Source organism: Magnolia sinica, chromosome 17 (genome assembly GCF_029962835.1).
Source record: "Magnolia sinica isolate HGM2019 chromosome 17, MsV1, whole genome shotgun sequence".
NCBI lineage: Eukaryota > Viridiplantae > Streptophyta > Magnoliopsida > Magnoliales > Magnoliaceae > Magnolia > Magnolia sinica.
In genome coordinates this window covers 12389233-12405774 of record NC_080589.1, presented here as the reverse complement: position 1 = coordinate 12405774, position 16542 = coordinate 12389233, and positions in this window count along the sequence as shown.

Genomic DNA, 16542 nt, shown 5'->3' with positions numbered 1-16542 from the left:
ATTTTATTCGTGATTTTACATAATGTTTTCTTATTTATAGCCAAGTTGAGTTTTTTTTTTTCCTCCACAGTAGATATGAGACAGTGGATTTCACCGTGATAACTTAATGGCCCCAAAGAGCTTTAAGTTTTTTGAAGGAGAAAATAAGACCTAAATAGGCTTAGGTAAACGACAAACATGTTTACTCTTGTCACGCGAAACAAATTTCAACAAATAGCAAATAAGCCCGATAAAGATAACATTGGCCTAGCTAGACAAGATCATGACTGATCCAACTTAAACATGTTATTTGAGTTAAACTTTTAATATTATCAAATTAACTTTTGATATTGCTCCTTATCTATGACATAATACTTAGAATTAATAATATAAAACTCATAGTACTGACTAAATGAATTTGATCACCAATACATATAATTGAATTATAACTCAACATAAGCTATCAATAAAAATATTTAATCTCATTTAAAGGACGATCATAACCATCAATATGGCAAGGTTGTTAATGGACTGGTCCAACCTATTAAGAACTCCCACTCTAAGTTCACTAAGGACATATCTTGGGTTTGATTGTTAGGCCTATGAACTAGGCTCAAGCCTAAATTTTAAGTAAAAATATATATATAAGTTGGTCTAGGCTTAAATATTACAATATTTTCCATTTAAATGATTTGATGTAGCTTGAGATCAAAATGAGCCATTAATGTCATGATTATTTTAAGTAAATCTTTTTTAAAGATAAAAAAGAATATTTGTTTATAATCAATACCTACATGTTGGGTATATTCTTTTATCAGTAGTTTAGTATTGAATGATTAATGTTGCTTTTAGAATCGTGTTTAATCTTAGAGGCCTATATATAACTAACAACCTTATAATTCTTTTAAAAAAATCGATAAGATTCCAAACTTCGTTCTTACTCAAAAACTCTAATTCATCTTTCATAACATTGATCTACTAAGAAGAACCTCTATCATGCCTTGAAATTCGAGTACAGAGTGTGCACTCTCAAACCTGAATTACTAGTCATAACTCAAACATTATGTGTACTTAACTCGTTCCATTATACGATTATTCAAAGGTAAAAGTAATATTCATTTTACATTCCAACTAAGTCTATTCACAATCATTCACACAAAATAATTTAAGCACCAACATCTGTTCATTCTCAACATTCATAAACATTCAATTAGCATAAATTAGGCATAATTCATCAATTAATACAACCTACTAATAAATACTTGCTACAGACCTAAAACAATTCAATTAAATAAAACCGATCAAATGCTTAAATCCTACAACTAACACCATCATATATTATATATAAATCAAACTATCCTAACAAGTAAATTTTTAATTAAATAATTAGGAATGGTCCAAATGCGATCAGTCTCTCTTCTAATAGGTACGACCACGTTTCCCATGGCTCATTGTTTAGGTTCCACTGCATGCTCTGGTTCTTGAGAAACTTCATCAATTATATTTCAATTTGTACGATTTTTTCTATTAACAAAAAGGTAAGCTGGCCAAGCTTAGTGAAATAACCCAGCATGGTTCATGTACATACCAATTAAAATAATACAAAATATAGAATGTGAAATAACATGAATGTACATGATGTATGAACGCATCATATGGGGTGATCGTCCATCTGCTTGGGTTAGAGATCGTCAACCCGTATCTACCCGTTAGATAGGCTTCCACCTTTTGGTAGGTTTGAGCATAGCTCACATCTAATAATGATATAGCATGATCGACGTTTCTTCCAGAGAGGTCCCCTAGGATCGACAATACAAAGTGCTTATGCGATAAATGATGTATGATTTCATCATTTCATAGTTATTCATAAATTCTTCTCTTATTATCAATATACGTACGTGATTTCATTGTGTTCTAGTAATCAAACGTGATATCATATATTAGTATGTGTCACAATTGCATATATTACCATTAGTTAAATCAATAAAATAATACATAAATCGACACAACACATCAATCAATCAACCACACAATCAATTTTATTTTAATTTCCTTGAACATGAGACATATTGGAATTACTCACCTGGGTCTAGCAGTGAAAATTTCACAAGATGATCATATTAATTTGAATTCAGAAATCATAACAATCATATATACCACATTATTGTTTGATTCAATTTTCTCACACAGTGAGGCCCACCTTTGATTAATCACCTTCGGTGGTTAGCCACTATTCAATAAATCATAAAAAAAATTTATATTCTTAATAAGTTCATGAATGAAGATTAATTTAATGTTATGAAAATTTTTCTTTTATTCTAAATTAATGTGTTTTTACGTCTTCAGATTAGATCTAAACCATCCATTGGCTTCCACTTGATCAATTTAAAGAAAAAATCAATGAATTATCTAACCCTAAGATAATATTAATAATAACCATTCTTATGATCATTGTGGACAACTAGATGATCAGATTCATCCACAGTTCTGGATTTCAAGATAGATTCATATATATATATATATATATATATATATATATATTTGAATGGTGGTAGTAGATCTAATATGTCCGATCATCCATCTTAACATTAAATATATAACTTAATGTTTATAATTAAATTCTGACTAATGTGGCCCATCCAATGGTTAGATCGATCTGGAAATTAAGGCACTTGTATATTTTGGCCTTAGATATTGTATGAATCGTACAGATATAATTTGATTCAACCAGATGCACACAAATCAATCTTTGCGATAAAAAACCTTGCATGGAATCTTAAATTTCCATCGTCTTTACATTTGATCTACCTATAGATCAATGTGATTAACGTGTGGCCGATCCACATCGTTCATTGCATAGATCAGTCAAAAAATAAATTAAACGCACAAAGAAAAAGAAAATATTACGTACTAGATCTGAGCTCCCAAATCTTCCATTTCTCTCTCTATTTCTCAGTTATACGCATGATGTCTTTTAGTTAATATTTGAATTGGAGTAGAACTCCTCTTATGACACGTTCCTTAAGGGCCTGTTTGTTTTTGCGTGTTATGGAAAATCACAGCGAAAAGGGTCATGATGACCCTTTCCCGCTTTTTGACGGATGGGAAGGCGGCGTATCCAGGTGCGCCTGGTAAATGCAAATCCGCTGCTTTTACATTTCGCTGAGAAATCCTAAGAAATCCCCAGATGGATGCGGGCGATCTCTCGAGATTTCTCTGCTATAAAAGGACGGCAGTGGTTCTATGCTCCACGAAAACACGATGCGTTTTTACGAACTCTATACAGTCCTCCTCTCAAACGAAAGCCTCCGTGCCTCTCCAGCCTTCCTCGTAGGTACCAGTGTCCACCATCCCCACTGTTTCTTCTTAGCATAATGCTGAGATTCGCCATAACCGATGTTTTGTTCTTCCTCTTTGCAGGTATACTGTTCATCTTCTATCAATCACAAAGCTTCGTCGAGAACTCAAGTTCGACGTCTGGCCCACAGGTACGAGCGTTCACTATTACCACTTGATTTTATATCATGCTCCAAACTCGGAAACCGGGCTCACAAAATTTTCGATCGCCAAATCCGGCATCGACAACCTCCGTAATGCCCCATTCTCGGATTCCAGCACTCATATGCCAGATTTCGATCTTGGGATCCTATAAGGAGGATTTTCCAACATACATTTGTCTCATAAGAAGCATAACCATAAGTATACCCAAATCATAAAGGCAACATCATCACCATATATCCACTAATATAAACATTTGAATACAATGCTGAAAGGAAAATACATATATCGAAATCAAAGCTCCAGAGGACAACTGCAGACTCCAAACTCAACGCTCTTGCAACCTAACGCCACCTGCACGCATCTATCGTGCATAAGCTTACAAAAGCTTAGAGGGTGGTGAAAGTGTGTGCACAAGATAAGTGTCAAGTATACCATAAAGCCCATAAATCATACATCATCGAAATAAGTAGAAATACTGACAAGACATGAATCATACGATATCAGAGTAAGCAGAAATATACTGGTAAGTCCATGAGTGCTATCAGCCATACCAAGGTCATACGATGCAAAACATAATAAGACAATAACAGGTGCTGAGGATGCAAAGCAACATGTAAATCCTTACGAGTTACGAATACCATCAACCTCATCTAGGCCATAAAAGTGCAAAAACATAGTAACCTAAAATGCTAAGTACTGCAGATGCAATGTGATATGCAGTGCGAATGAAATGACCATGCTGAAATGTGAAGTCGGGATGATAGTACGAAGTATCACAGGTTATGGGGTCCATCACAAGGGACTTCTATCCAAACTAGCCCCATACCTAAATTTGGATAGTCAGACACAATGTGGTAAACTCCTGATCTCAGGTTAGTCGCGCGCCCAACCAAAATCCTGACCATGCGATGGTACACGTAACAAATAGTTACGCACCAGCAGCCCGAGTGGATAGTGAATTAATGAATGAATGGATATGCAATTCCTGCTCAATAAGTCCTCATATCAGTATGGTTGCTCTCTGAGAAAATCACTAGGGTTTATTACACTCTAAAACAGGTTGTCGTCCCATCGCGAGCAACAAGGTGAGTGAAAGAGACCTCACTATCCGCCTGCCAATATCGGGCCTGGCTCGTCGATAGTGGACCCATTCCTCGAGCTGGTCAGACTCAGCCTAGCATTGCCCCCTCCTCTCGGGCAGGTAAGGCCGTACCCCCTTTCAACCGACCACGACACAGTGGGAGACGCGACCTATCGGTATACGGCCCTCATGCGCTCATACATCCACTTGGTTTAGATGTTGGAGCAACCTCTGGAACCAAGAGAGTTTATGGACTTTCACCCAGGGATATCTATAGCACCCCATATAGAACAGATTTTCGGTGTCCCATCTGGCCATCCACGATATGCCTGTGGAGGCTACGACCCTGATGTCGCTGGGGCGTATAGTAATCGCAGCACACAATACAAGATGCATGAGTCATACAATCCAGTCATGCTTCAATCTTGCGCATACCATGCACTCATGTGAGATAACCTCCGCCTATCAGGGAGTCTCATAACATCCTGCCCAATGACATATGCAATGGTCAATCACATCTCATAACAAATATACAGATGATGCGAATGGGCATGTATCATGATGTTATGCTGTCACATACTCATAATCGGTATCAATAACCGGCATCAACAATCGGCCTCGACAATGTGGATATTTAACCAACATTGTCCCCAAAGAATGGCCACATAGAGTCTAACGTAAAGTGGACTCATGGCCTCACACAAGGGCTAAATATACAACATCATAGGCCTCACTCAAGAGCTTAATACACATCATAATGAGCCTTTCACACGGGCCTAACATACATTATAACGGGCTCCATCGCCTAGCCCTAAAATGCATCACAACGAGCCTCATCACATAGGCCATATGCATATCAAATGGGCCTCAACGGACGGCCACGAGTACGTCCATATGTGTATATATATGAATCATATCAACAGGTCAACTGGACCGTACTCCAAATAACGGTGGTCCACTTGATACTGGATTTGTCTCATTTTTGAACTCAAGCCTTAAAATTCCCTTGCCAAAATGTTGGACGGTTTGGATGCAACACATGCATCATGGTGGGTCCCATAAAAATGGATGGTGTGGAGAGAACACATACATCATAGGGGGTCCCACCGTCCAGTGGTGTGGACGGTGGTGATAGAACAAATACATCAATGGTGGGGCCAGCACTACACGTACAGGGGGAGGAGGCAGGCGCAGTTGAAACACATACTTCATGGTGCAGCCCACCGTCCAGCTATCTGGACGGTGTGGACCAACCACAAACACCAAGGTGTAGTCCCACGTGGGGCCTACCATAATGTTTATGTGCCATCCAATCCGTTGATAAGGTCGCCCGGACCCGACTGAATAGGAAATACAAATTTCATAATGTTCCAAAACTTCTGTGACCACAAAAATGGTTTCAATGACAGTCGTTCAAACACCGTTGTTTCCAATGATGTGGGCCACCTGAGCCGTGTATGTGGCTGATTTTTGGAGGGGGACCCACTGGCCTAAGGGGTCCACCAATGCACGATGTGGATGTGCAAGACACATCACGGTGGGGCCCACTGCTGGGACCTAGGTCCCAGCCCGTCCGTCCCTAGCGCAGCCACCATCAGGTATATATTATATATATATATATATATATATATATATATATATATATATATATATATATATATATATATTTGTTTTAGCAATCGCCATTTTTCCACGGTTTTACATATGTGGGGCCCGTATTAGGTGAATCCGACCCAACCGTTGGGTCCCATGGCTTAATATAAGCCATACAAGCCCAATATTGAATATATTTTGGCGAATAGAAACAGCGGGTGGTTTTTCAACGGTAACCACAACAATTTCCTATGCTATGGCCCACCAGATACTCGGATCAACTTCAATTTTTGGCTCAACGCCTAAAATGAACGTGAGAATAGAATGGACGGCATGGATTAACAACATGCATCAAGGTAGGGCCTACACAAACAACCCACCCAAGAAGCTTGTGAACCAAGCTAATATTTGTGTTTACCAATCCACGTCCAGCGTCCAGGGACGCTGGACGGTTTGGTCGTGCAAGGTGGGCCTACTCAGGTGGGCCACCAATGATGGATGGTGTGGGTATAACACATATGAAGTGGGCCCCACTTATAGATGGCTTAGACAAAATACATACTTCATGGTGGGGTCCAACCGAGTGGGCCATACAACCACATCATCATCACTAAAAAAAACATAAAAAGGGAGGGAGAGAGAGAGAAAAAGAGTGAGACACGAGTGATGGAGGGACCCCGGCACTATGGGCCCTCCCTTGCATAATTTAAAACCTACATCAAGTGAGTTCCATTGCACGTGGGCCCATCAAATTGAAAATCAATGGTGGTGATCCTTTCTCTACCAAAATGAAAGGTCTACATGACCCTATTTGAGCAAGAAAATAAACAACATAATGGGGTCCATGGAGAATGGCCCCATCATGGAATGATCATGAGCATTAAGGTGGGCCATCGGCGACACCTAGGGTCCAAAGAGAGATCCATACCATCGATCAGTAGGACTCACTTGGCCCATCATCAAAACAAGGAAATCTAGCCTATGGAAGCACCCACCGTTCGATCTTCTCGGTCCGTTGGAAAGCCGAGCTCCTTGTGCTTCACTTTAACGGTGGAAGATGGGAAATGAATGGCTAGGATGAGGGATTTTGGGATGGTAAAGTGGGACACACAACTCACTTTCTCTCATGGAAGAGCTTGGACGTGTGAGGCTCTTTTGCTTGGGATTTGTTGCTTAGGAAATGAGGGAGAGAGAGAGTTGTAAAGAGAGAAGTGATGGGAGATGGGTGATGGATGTGAGTGATGGGTGAGGTGATGGATTGGTTAACTTTGGTGGTTGCTTAACTTGTGGAGAAAGAAAGCATGGGTGCTCTTGTACTTGACATGAGGTGATTGATGGGATTGATTTGACATGTCGTAGAGATTCTCTTGGGATTACAAACGCCCGGTGTTTTCTCGAAATAAACGCCGGCCCACATCTCCCTGCCAGGGTATCGGATCAGTGCACGAGTCGCGGCGTTGGAACCGCGGCGACGATGCGGTCGCAATGGTACAAGTCTCGAATAAAGCTGACTCAATTCTACAGGATACGACTTAGGGTCGTACGCAAACGTTGATTATACGTCATGGGTTGCTGAAATTTGACGGGACAGTATGAACTAGGATACGGGTCTTACATTTTATGTAGTCTGTAAGGGATGACGGTATTGTGAAGGTTGGTTAGCGGTAAGCGAGGGATCCAGTGTTGTAGTTATATCTGGAACCTGTCTTTACCCATACTTTTGGGCCGCTTGGACGGTTGGACGACACCCACCGTAAGGTCTTTCCCTTTTAGTATTTGGAGGTGGAGTTTGTGGGGGACCTCTTAGAAGTTTCAGGATCTCTTTTGGAGAGAAGAAAAAAAAAAAAGAAAAATGATGAGAGAATTGTTCTCTTGTCTTCTTTCTAATCCGTTAATTATCACTGAGAAATGATCCAGTGCTCTGTGATTACTATTAGTCGTATCTCTCCTGGTTGCATTGGAGGACGTTGACATACCAACCCTTTGATCCGGACCGTCTATCAGGTTTTTAATACATTTCATCGGCTACCAGGTGAAAATCATATTAATTGGATGACCAAATCCATCCATAACGTGGACTTCTTTTTTACAGTCATTCACTTTTTAAGTCATGGATGGGATGGTTAGAGTTGTCTGGTATAAGCGATTATTTATGACCATAACCAATCTATGATGACCCCTTAAGAAATAAATGACTCAAATTGTTCGAGTAGGTTTTCTTTCACAAATAATATCAACCGTTCATTTTATATGCCATTGATTTAATGGACAGAGTTCTTTGATTGGTTTATACTTTATAAGGTGGCCCATAAAATGTGTTTTGGACCTGATGGACAGCTTAGATTATTTTGTTGCATTGTCCAAGTGTCCCATTGTAACTACGAGCACCATAACTTAGGGTGCCCTTGGAGTACTGGAATTTTTTTCGTTCCTGATGCTCATAGTGCGGTGTAGTGTAATGAGGGACACCGATTTCCTGCGAAAGGGTTTACCAGGAAGTTCCTGCGCTGCAAACTGAGGTGGGGCCTACCATAATGTTTATGAGGAATCCCCTCCGTCCATCCATTTTGTGAGCTCATTTTCGGATACAAGATAAAAAAATGAGCAAGATCTAAGACTCAAGTGAGCCTTACTAAAGGAAGTGGTGGGTAGGGAAATTCCTACCGTTGAAACCTCCCTGGGTCAACAATAATGTTTACATAGCATTCACACCGTTTGTAATTTCATTTCTACTGGGATGAACTGAAAACACAAATATTAGCATGATTCAAAACTTTCATGGAACTACTAATATTTCAACTGTGGACATTTAATTATTACATTTTCGGCCCACTTGAGCATTGGATCCGGTTCATTTTTTACCTCATGTCTTAAAATGAACTCACATAACGGATGGATGGTGTGGATTTTTCACAAAAATCGTAGTGGGGCCACGTTGGTTCCAAGCGCAGGAACTTCGTGCAAAAGCGAAAATGTGTGGATTAGTTACTCGGGAATCCACGTTGCTCAGTCCGTCCGATTCTCGTCTTTGGAAAAATATCAGCGAAAAAATTAGCACTGTAGACTCTTTCGTACGATACCTTTTTTTTTTCGACACCCGAAAACTGATGCTACTAAGGGAGTTTTTTAGGGTACGGAAATAGGGTTATTGACAAAAATACCCTTGGTCTTTAGGGTAAAGTAGCTGGAAAAAGTGGGGATAATTTCGACTTTATGGGTTCGTCCGTACAGGTAGAGGTCTAGTTTGGTTTAGTAGGTTTTGTTCGGGTCGAGTAAAAAAAGGTGGGTGCTCCATCGGGTCTATACTAAAAACATACCCGAAATTGTCCACGTGGAATTATTAAATCAAATAAACTGACTAAATTATGCGTCTCACTGTCTCCAATTCACGATCCGAATTTCATATTGTTTGAATGATTCTAACCTTTAATTTGTGGATAATTGTTTGTGTAAATTAGACCATTGGATATATTTCATTTTTAGATGTTGAGTCCACTAATCCAATGGTCAGATAATTGAATTAAGATTAATTTTTTCATGATACATCTACACTAGATTGCCATAATTTGAACAGTTTGTTTTGACCAAACGTATACCCCGTGTGCAATTTCTAAATAATTTTTAATGCATGCGTATCATCCTTCATACTCTTGAAGAGTATGAAGTTCTTTTCTTCAAGAAGATGAGTATTTTGTTTTGTTACAGAAACTTATTAATACCAGATATCATAACTTACCGTACTTGGCTATCTTTCTTGATAAAGTGTCACTTTATAGCGAATCAGGACCATTGAAATGGTACTTCTTATCATGAAAATCAATTAAGACAAAAATAAGAATATTTATTTCATTATATAGGGAACAGCGTTAGAATCAATGGATATTCTCTGATTGACTCGATATGCAGGTGTGGACGACTTATTGATCGGGACAGTCTGATTTTCGAGATGAGTGTTTTTCGTGGTGGGGCCTACCATTTTCATGGTATTGATTTGTTAGTGGTATGTTGGAGGGAAGGATGGTACGATGCCACGAGTTGTGGTACCGTTGTCCCTTTGTTTATGGTTTTCTTTTTTAAAAAAAAAAATGCAATGGTTGTACTCTCTCTTTTCCCACACGCGCCAACGTGGAACGTGTACGAGATTTGTTGCAATTCACTACGTCGGACAGAGAAGATATGTTCCATGTACAAAATACAGGTTGATCTGATCGTCAGGTGGGCCACACGAGACTTCATGAGAGTAGAATTTGTCTCTTCACATACATCACAGTCATGCCCAATGAGGCAAACCTTGGTGTATCCGATGCGTCTAGTTTTTACTACCCGAGTCACGATCTGCCGTGTTGTTGTCATATTTACGTTTTTTCAGTTGATGGTTCTATATTGGTGATATATATGTGGTGAATATCGGGGTCTTTTGGATTGTTGAACAACTTATCTTTTTGTTGTTTTTTTTTTTGGTATTTTTCTTTTGGAAGGACAACTTGTTGTTTGGTAGTTATTATAATAGTTTCACTTTCTACTTAACAATTCATAACTTGGGGTGAGCTATTTTCATCTCCTTTGAACCGTACTTACAGAAATAGTGTGAGGTACACCCCAGCCAATCCGCTTCCTCAAAAGAGATCATAGTTAGGTGGGCACAAAGTGATGTATTTATTATATCTACACCATTCATATATCTCTAGAAATAATTTTAAAGCATTCTCAAAAAAATGAATCATAAGCTTAGATCATTTGGACTACACCATAATTAGTTGCGGTGATGGTGATTTTCACCGTTAAAAAAGTTCATAGGGCCCATCCTAACGTCCAATCCCCCACTGGATTTTGCAGTGTGGTCCATTTGATAGGAAATTCTGTCTGATTTTTCTTCTCAAGCTTAAGCCAACATGCGACAAATGAATGGACCCTACCATGATGCATGTGTTGTATTCATACCGTCCATCCATTATAGAGATTGTTTTATATAATCAGACAAGTATTAAGATAGATCTTGGCGTTCAAGTGGACCCATCACAGGAATTGGCGGGGTCACATTGCGGTGGTGAGGTCCACTGCAATGTATGTAAGAAAGCCATTCCGTCCATCAGTTTTGCGAGATCATTTTATGACATGTGACCAAGAGTGAGGCGGATAAGCTACCAAAGTGGGTCACACGAGAGGTAATATATAAATTTGGATTTTTTTTTACCGTTGAAATTGATGACCACCGTTGAAACCTTTCCTAAGGCCCACCCTGGTGTTTTTTCGAAATCCAACCTGTTCAAAAGTTAAAAAAGACACTGAATAAAGGAAAATACAAATATCAGCTTGATCGTAAACTTTTCTGGTGCACGTGAGTTTTTAATGGTGTTGTCAGCCTCCCCACTGTTTTCTATAGTGGGGTCCACTAGAAATTTGGATGAGATTCATTTTTTGGATATTACCCATAAAATGATCTTTCCATATGGATGGACAGTATGGATACACAACATACATCAGGAGGTGGGGTCCACAAAACTTGGTAACGTCACATCAAAAAGAGTCAGTAGCTACTGCCGCTGGATTTTTTCAACGTACCGCCACATCCTCAAAAAATAAATGCGGGCAGAGAAATTTGCACTCCCGCCCAACTTTTTCAAACAATGAAAACCGTTATGATGGTCGCTGACAAACGCATAGCGTTTCCCTGAGCATGTAATAAATACGCAGGGAGACGGTATTTCCTAATGAAACAAAAAAAACAAACACGCCCTAAAAGAAAAGGCTCATTGGGAGGTTGAGAGCTACAAGGAGAGAGTTAGAGAGATAAAATGGATAGAGATAAGATAGGATATTAGATAAGCAATTATGGATTAGATTTGGATAAGTGTGAGAGATGAGATGCGAAATCTCTCTTCCAAATTCAAAAAAAAAAAATAATAATAATAATAAATTTCACGAGCGTTACAATATTGATACTTCACAACTTGAGAAAATATAAAAAGATTATTTTTATTGATGTTAATATAATTTTCATATATACACACACCACAAAATTCAACTTATTCATAGCTCAGAAAGAGTTTAATGAACGATCTTACTGGAATATGATTTGGGATATACATAACCATTGAGAATGCTCTACCAAAATCAATTGAGGTAGAATTATTAATTATGCTCCTAATTATGTCCATTTATATACTATTATACTTTTTTACCATACTATTTTGCTATAGTATTCTAAACATTCTCTATTAAACAATAATTTCATGTTCTTATTAAAATCTAGCAAACGGCCTTCAATTACGATTGATCTTATCATATCTACCATAAAAGTCGCCACCTCTATTCGAGCTGTCAACTTTGATCTTATAATCAAGTTGAATTTCAACTTTAACATTAGGTCTAGTATTTGTATTGGATAGTACTATGAGATCATTACTTTTGTAGCGGATTGAATGTAGTCAGTAAAGTGGTATCGTAAGTAACAGAAGAAATCAGATAGATTGTAAACAACTCTAAGGCAAGCATACTACTAACAACTCTAAAGCAAGCATACTACTAACAACTCTAAGGGACTGTGAAGGCTTACAAGCATTAGTCGCTATAGTCAAATTAGCCTCATTTGAAGTTTAAGGACTGATGCAATTACAAAAATAAAATTCTCGTTCCCCCTAAGTAAGGGCAGGGCAAGCATTGAACACTTTAAATGCTTCAAGAGCATGAGATTTCTCGCATAATAAATAAACGTACCCATATCATGAATAATTATATATGAAATTTGTAAAGAACCTTTGTCCTTCACTACAATAAAAACACCATATATATATCTATGTGTATAATTTTGAACAGCTTAAAACTCTTTATGGCACATTTCTTTACATATTTGATTTATTTTTCTTTAACAACACACTCACACACACACACTCTCTAAAACCAATAAAGTTTCAAGATTTAAGGATTTCATCATTCACTAACCTCTTCATCCTTTCCTTATAAACATATCCCGGGGTATATGTGTAATAATCAAATTAATATTAACCATCTACTTTCAATAATTGATTGACGTACTCAATTAGTCCAATATAATCATTGATCTATATGATCAACCTATTCAATCTCAACCATTGATTTGAACATATCTGAATCTAATCATCCATTAAAGAATAAATCTAACCATACATCTGACCATACATCTAAAGATACACCCATCTAACCGTCCATATGTTGAAAATCATCGGAACAGTTGCCCTTGCATCTGAATTGACCGTCCATCTTGCTGGTCATGTGGCCACCTAAAATCTTACCCTTCTATTTAACCACATAATTAATGTGAGGTCCATACTAAAGGTGTACACGTCACTTATTCCAATAACCACCGTTGATCACCATTTCATTTAACTCATCCTCATATTGTACCAATCAATCCCACCTTTTATACATATGTACAACTTTGAGTCCAATCACCGATCACACACTAACTCATCTAACCACATATCTACTCGTCCATTTATGTATACATTGATCCGCCCATCCATCTATATCATCCGTCCATGCATGCATCACAAATTTCATACTATGTACAACAAATGCATGGACACACACCTCTCACACATATTGCATGCACACACACCTCTCACACATATTGCATGCACACACACCTATCACACGTGTTGCATGAACACAAGTGGTACATGCATGCGGCACACATGAGATGCACGGTGCACTAGACCAACCCACGTTGAAAAAAAAAATTTAAAAAAAAGAAAAAAAAAAAGAAAAACATGACTATGAGGTAAAAGTCTCAGAATTCCAACTGGTACTTTTTGAAACCTCTATTGTACCCTTTGAGGGGGTGAGCATGTCAGGATTGCAAAAAAGTTCCTTTTGTCAGGTTTAGTAAGGTAGTAGTTTGACCAGCTAACGCACAAATGGGTCCTTTACCCAGTGCCCTTTGGATGGGTGAGCATGTCATGTAAAAGGTTTTCATTGCCAGACTAGGTATTGTATTAACGCAGGTGTTGGTCAACCGGTATAAACTGGCTCTGGTGTTATAAAGAATAAACTGCACTTATTATTATGGATTATAATATATATTGATTGCATTCATTCATTATGGAATTTACATTGAAAATTTTTATTTATTAATATCTTTATTTGTTACTTTACCCAAATAGGTATTGTATCTTTTAAGCATATTTTATTTAGATTATATGATGTTATTTTTGAAACTTGTGTTGAGATTACTTACTAGACTTCGCAGCTTACGCTGTTGAAATTTTAAAATTTCAAAATCGGGATCTCGTTGAGGAGCTTAAAGAGATTTGCTTTTATATTTAGATTTATTTTTCAGTTCTTTAATATTTTCTAAATAAGTTATGATAAATATTAAGTATAATATGTTAATATGGCAATAACATTTGTTTGGTGATAATCTTAAATAGTTGGAACATAAATATTTTATTCTTATCAAAATAAATGTTTAATTATTTAATTTTTGGATATTTATACTTTATAAATAAGAATCATTTTGTCAATAGCTGCATGGATTATGAAATGTAAACATACAAAACATAAGTCATGCCTTTGGGTACGGAATCGGATTGGATATATCGAGGTGTCAGATTTCGGAGTGTGATAATATACCATTATATAGAATTTTTTTCTTTAACCTGCCACATTTTACTCAATAATTCACAAGTAAAGAGAGTAAGATTTACGAAAACTAAATATTTAGATTTAGTGTACATAAACAATCACATGAATTGTCAAAACTAACAACTTAACTATACTTAACAAGATGAAATATACCATTATTAAACCCAAATGTATAACCTTATGTGTTATGTTTATGAATAGAAACTAAATTAAATGAAATAGTTGTAACTCAAATATAATAACTAAATTTAAGTTATATCCAATACTCAAAATTAATTGATAAGTTTATATTGCTTCTAATTTAAATCTAGTTTGATTCCCCGTTTGGATAGCTTACTCAGAATTGATCAGACTTTATATTGTAAAGAATCCTTTTATGGATTTAGATACATGTACCATGACACTAGAGTCAATCACAAAGTATTAAAAGATATACCGGTAAGATTAGTTTTGAAACATACGAAAGTTGAATATTTATTTTTCTTTTAAAACTATTCATTGTGTTTTTTCATAAAATGTTATGCTTCACATCTTTTTACAGAAGTGACACCTTGAGCTGTCATTTCTTATTCTTTGATTGGAAATCATTAACAGAAGAGGATGCTTTGTTTGATGATTGTCATTTCCTTTATTGTGTTTTATGAACTCTCTAATCATCATATATAGAGAAAGTTATTATTTTTGTTTTAAGTAACCTTTTTTTGCAAGCATATTGACCAAATTGTGGAGACAATGATGTTATAATGAATTGAACCATAAATTTTAACCTATACTCATGTTCAATCATTTAATTTGGCAACGATATTTGTTATTTTTAAAATATGACTATGAATACCACGGAACTTATCATACTTGATAGTGGTAAGTTGGGTCATGAAGGTGGCTACCAATAATTTCTCAACTAAATTAAATCATACCTATGTCTTTTCATGAGAGAAATTATTTGTTGAGTTCTTAATGTTCATTACAATGGTCATCTTCAAAACATCAAATATAAATAATTCAACTACTCTCACTCATTATACAGTGCTTTATCTAATATAAAGCACTGTATAATTAGACGGCATAAGGAGGGGGTTAATCCTAAAATGAAGAACTATGCTTTGGATTCTTAATGAAAACTAGGCATTTTTTACCTAATAATGAAAGTTTAAATTATTGAAGGACCAAAATATTTGACATATACGCATGCAATAAAATTAGTGCAGAAATTAATACATATATATAAATATATATATATATATATATTTATATATATAACTCACATAGTTCAGTCATTTGAGAATTAAAATGATAAATTACTATTTTCACTAATACCTTTAGAGAACGAATTGGCGTGCCATCATAATTTTTCATTTTTGTAGAAATGGTGACACATTGATTATCTACTCGATAACGAATTAATCACCCTATGAGACTACCTTAATAATATACTTCAGATCCAGTAGACTGAACATTTGAGCCCATAAGCTTATCTAAGTTGAGGTGTATATCAAAACACCGTATGTTAGTCACCTTTTTAAAATATATCAATCACACTTTTATGCCAATAATTTCTTTCCATAATAGGTAGCTAAAATTATGGTGTCAAGTCACACTAATTTAATACAAAGAAAATTTAATTTAATAGTAATCGAGCACTTTATTGGCCACCACGTTAATACCAAATCTTAAATTCTAAGTCATTATTGATAGCAATGGAATAAATTATTTCTTCTCTTTTTAGAGTTTATGATCAGTTCAACTGACACTGAGGTATGCATTCA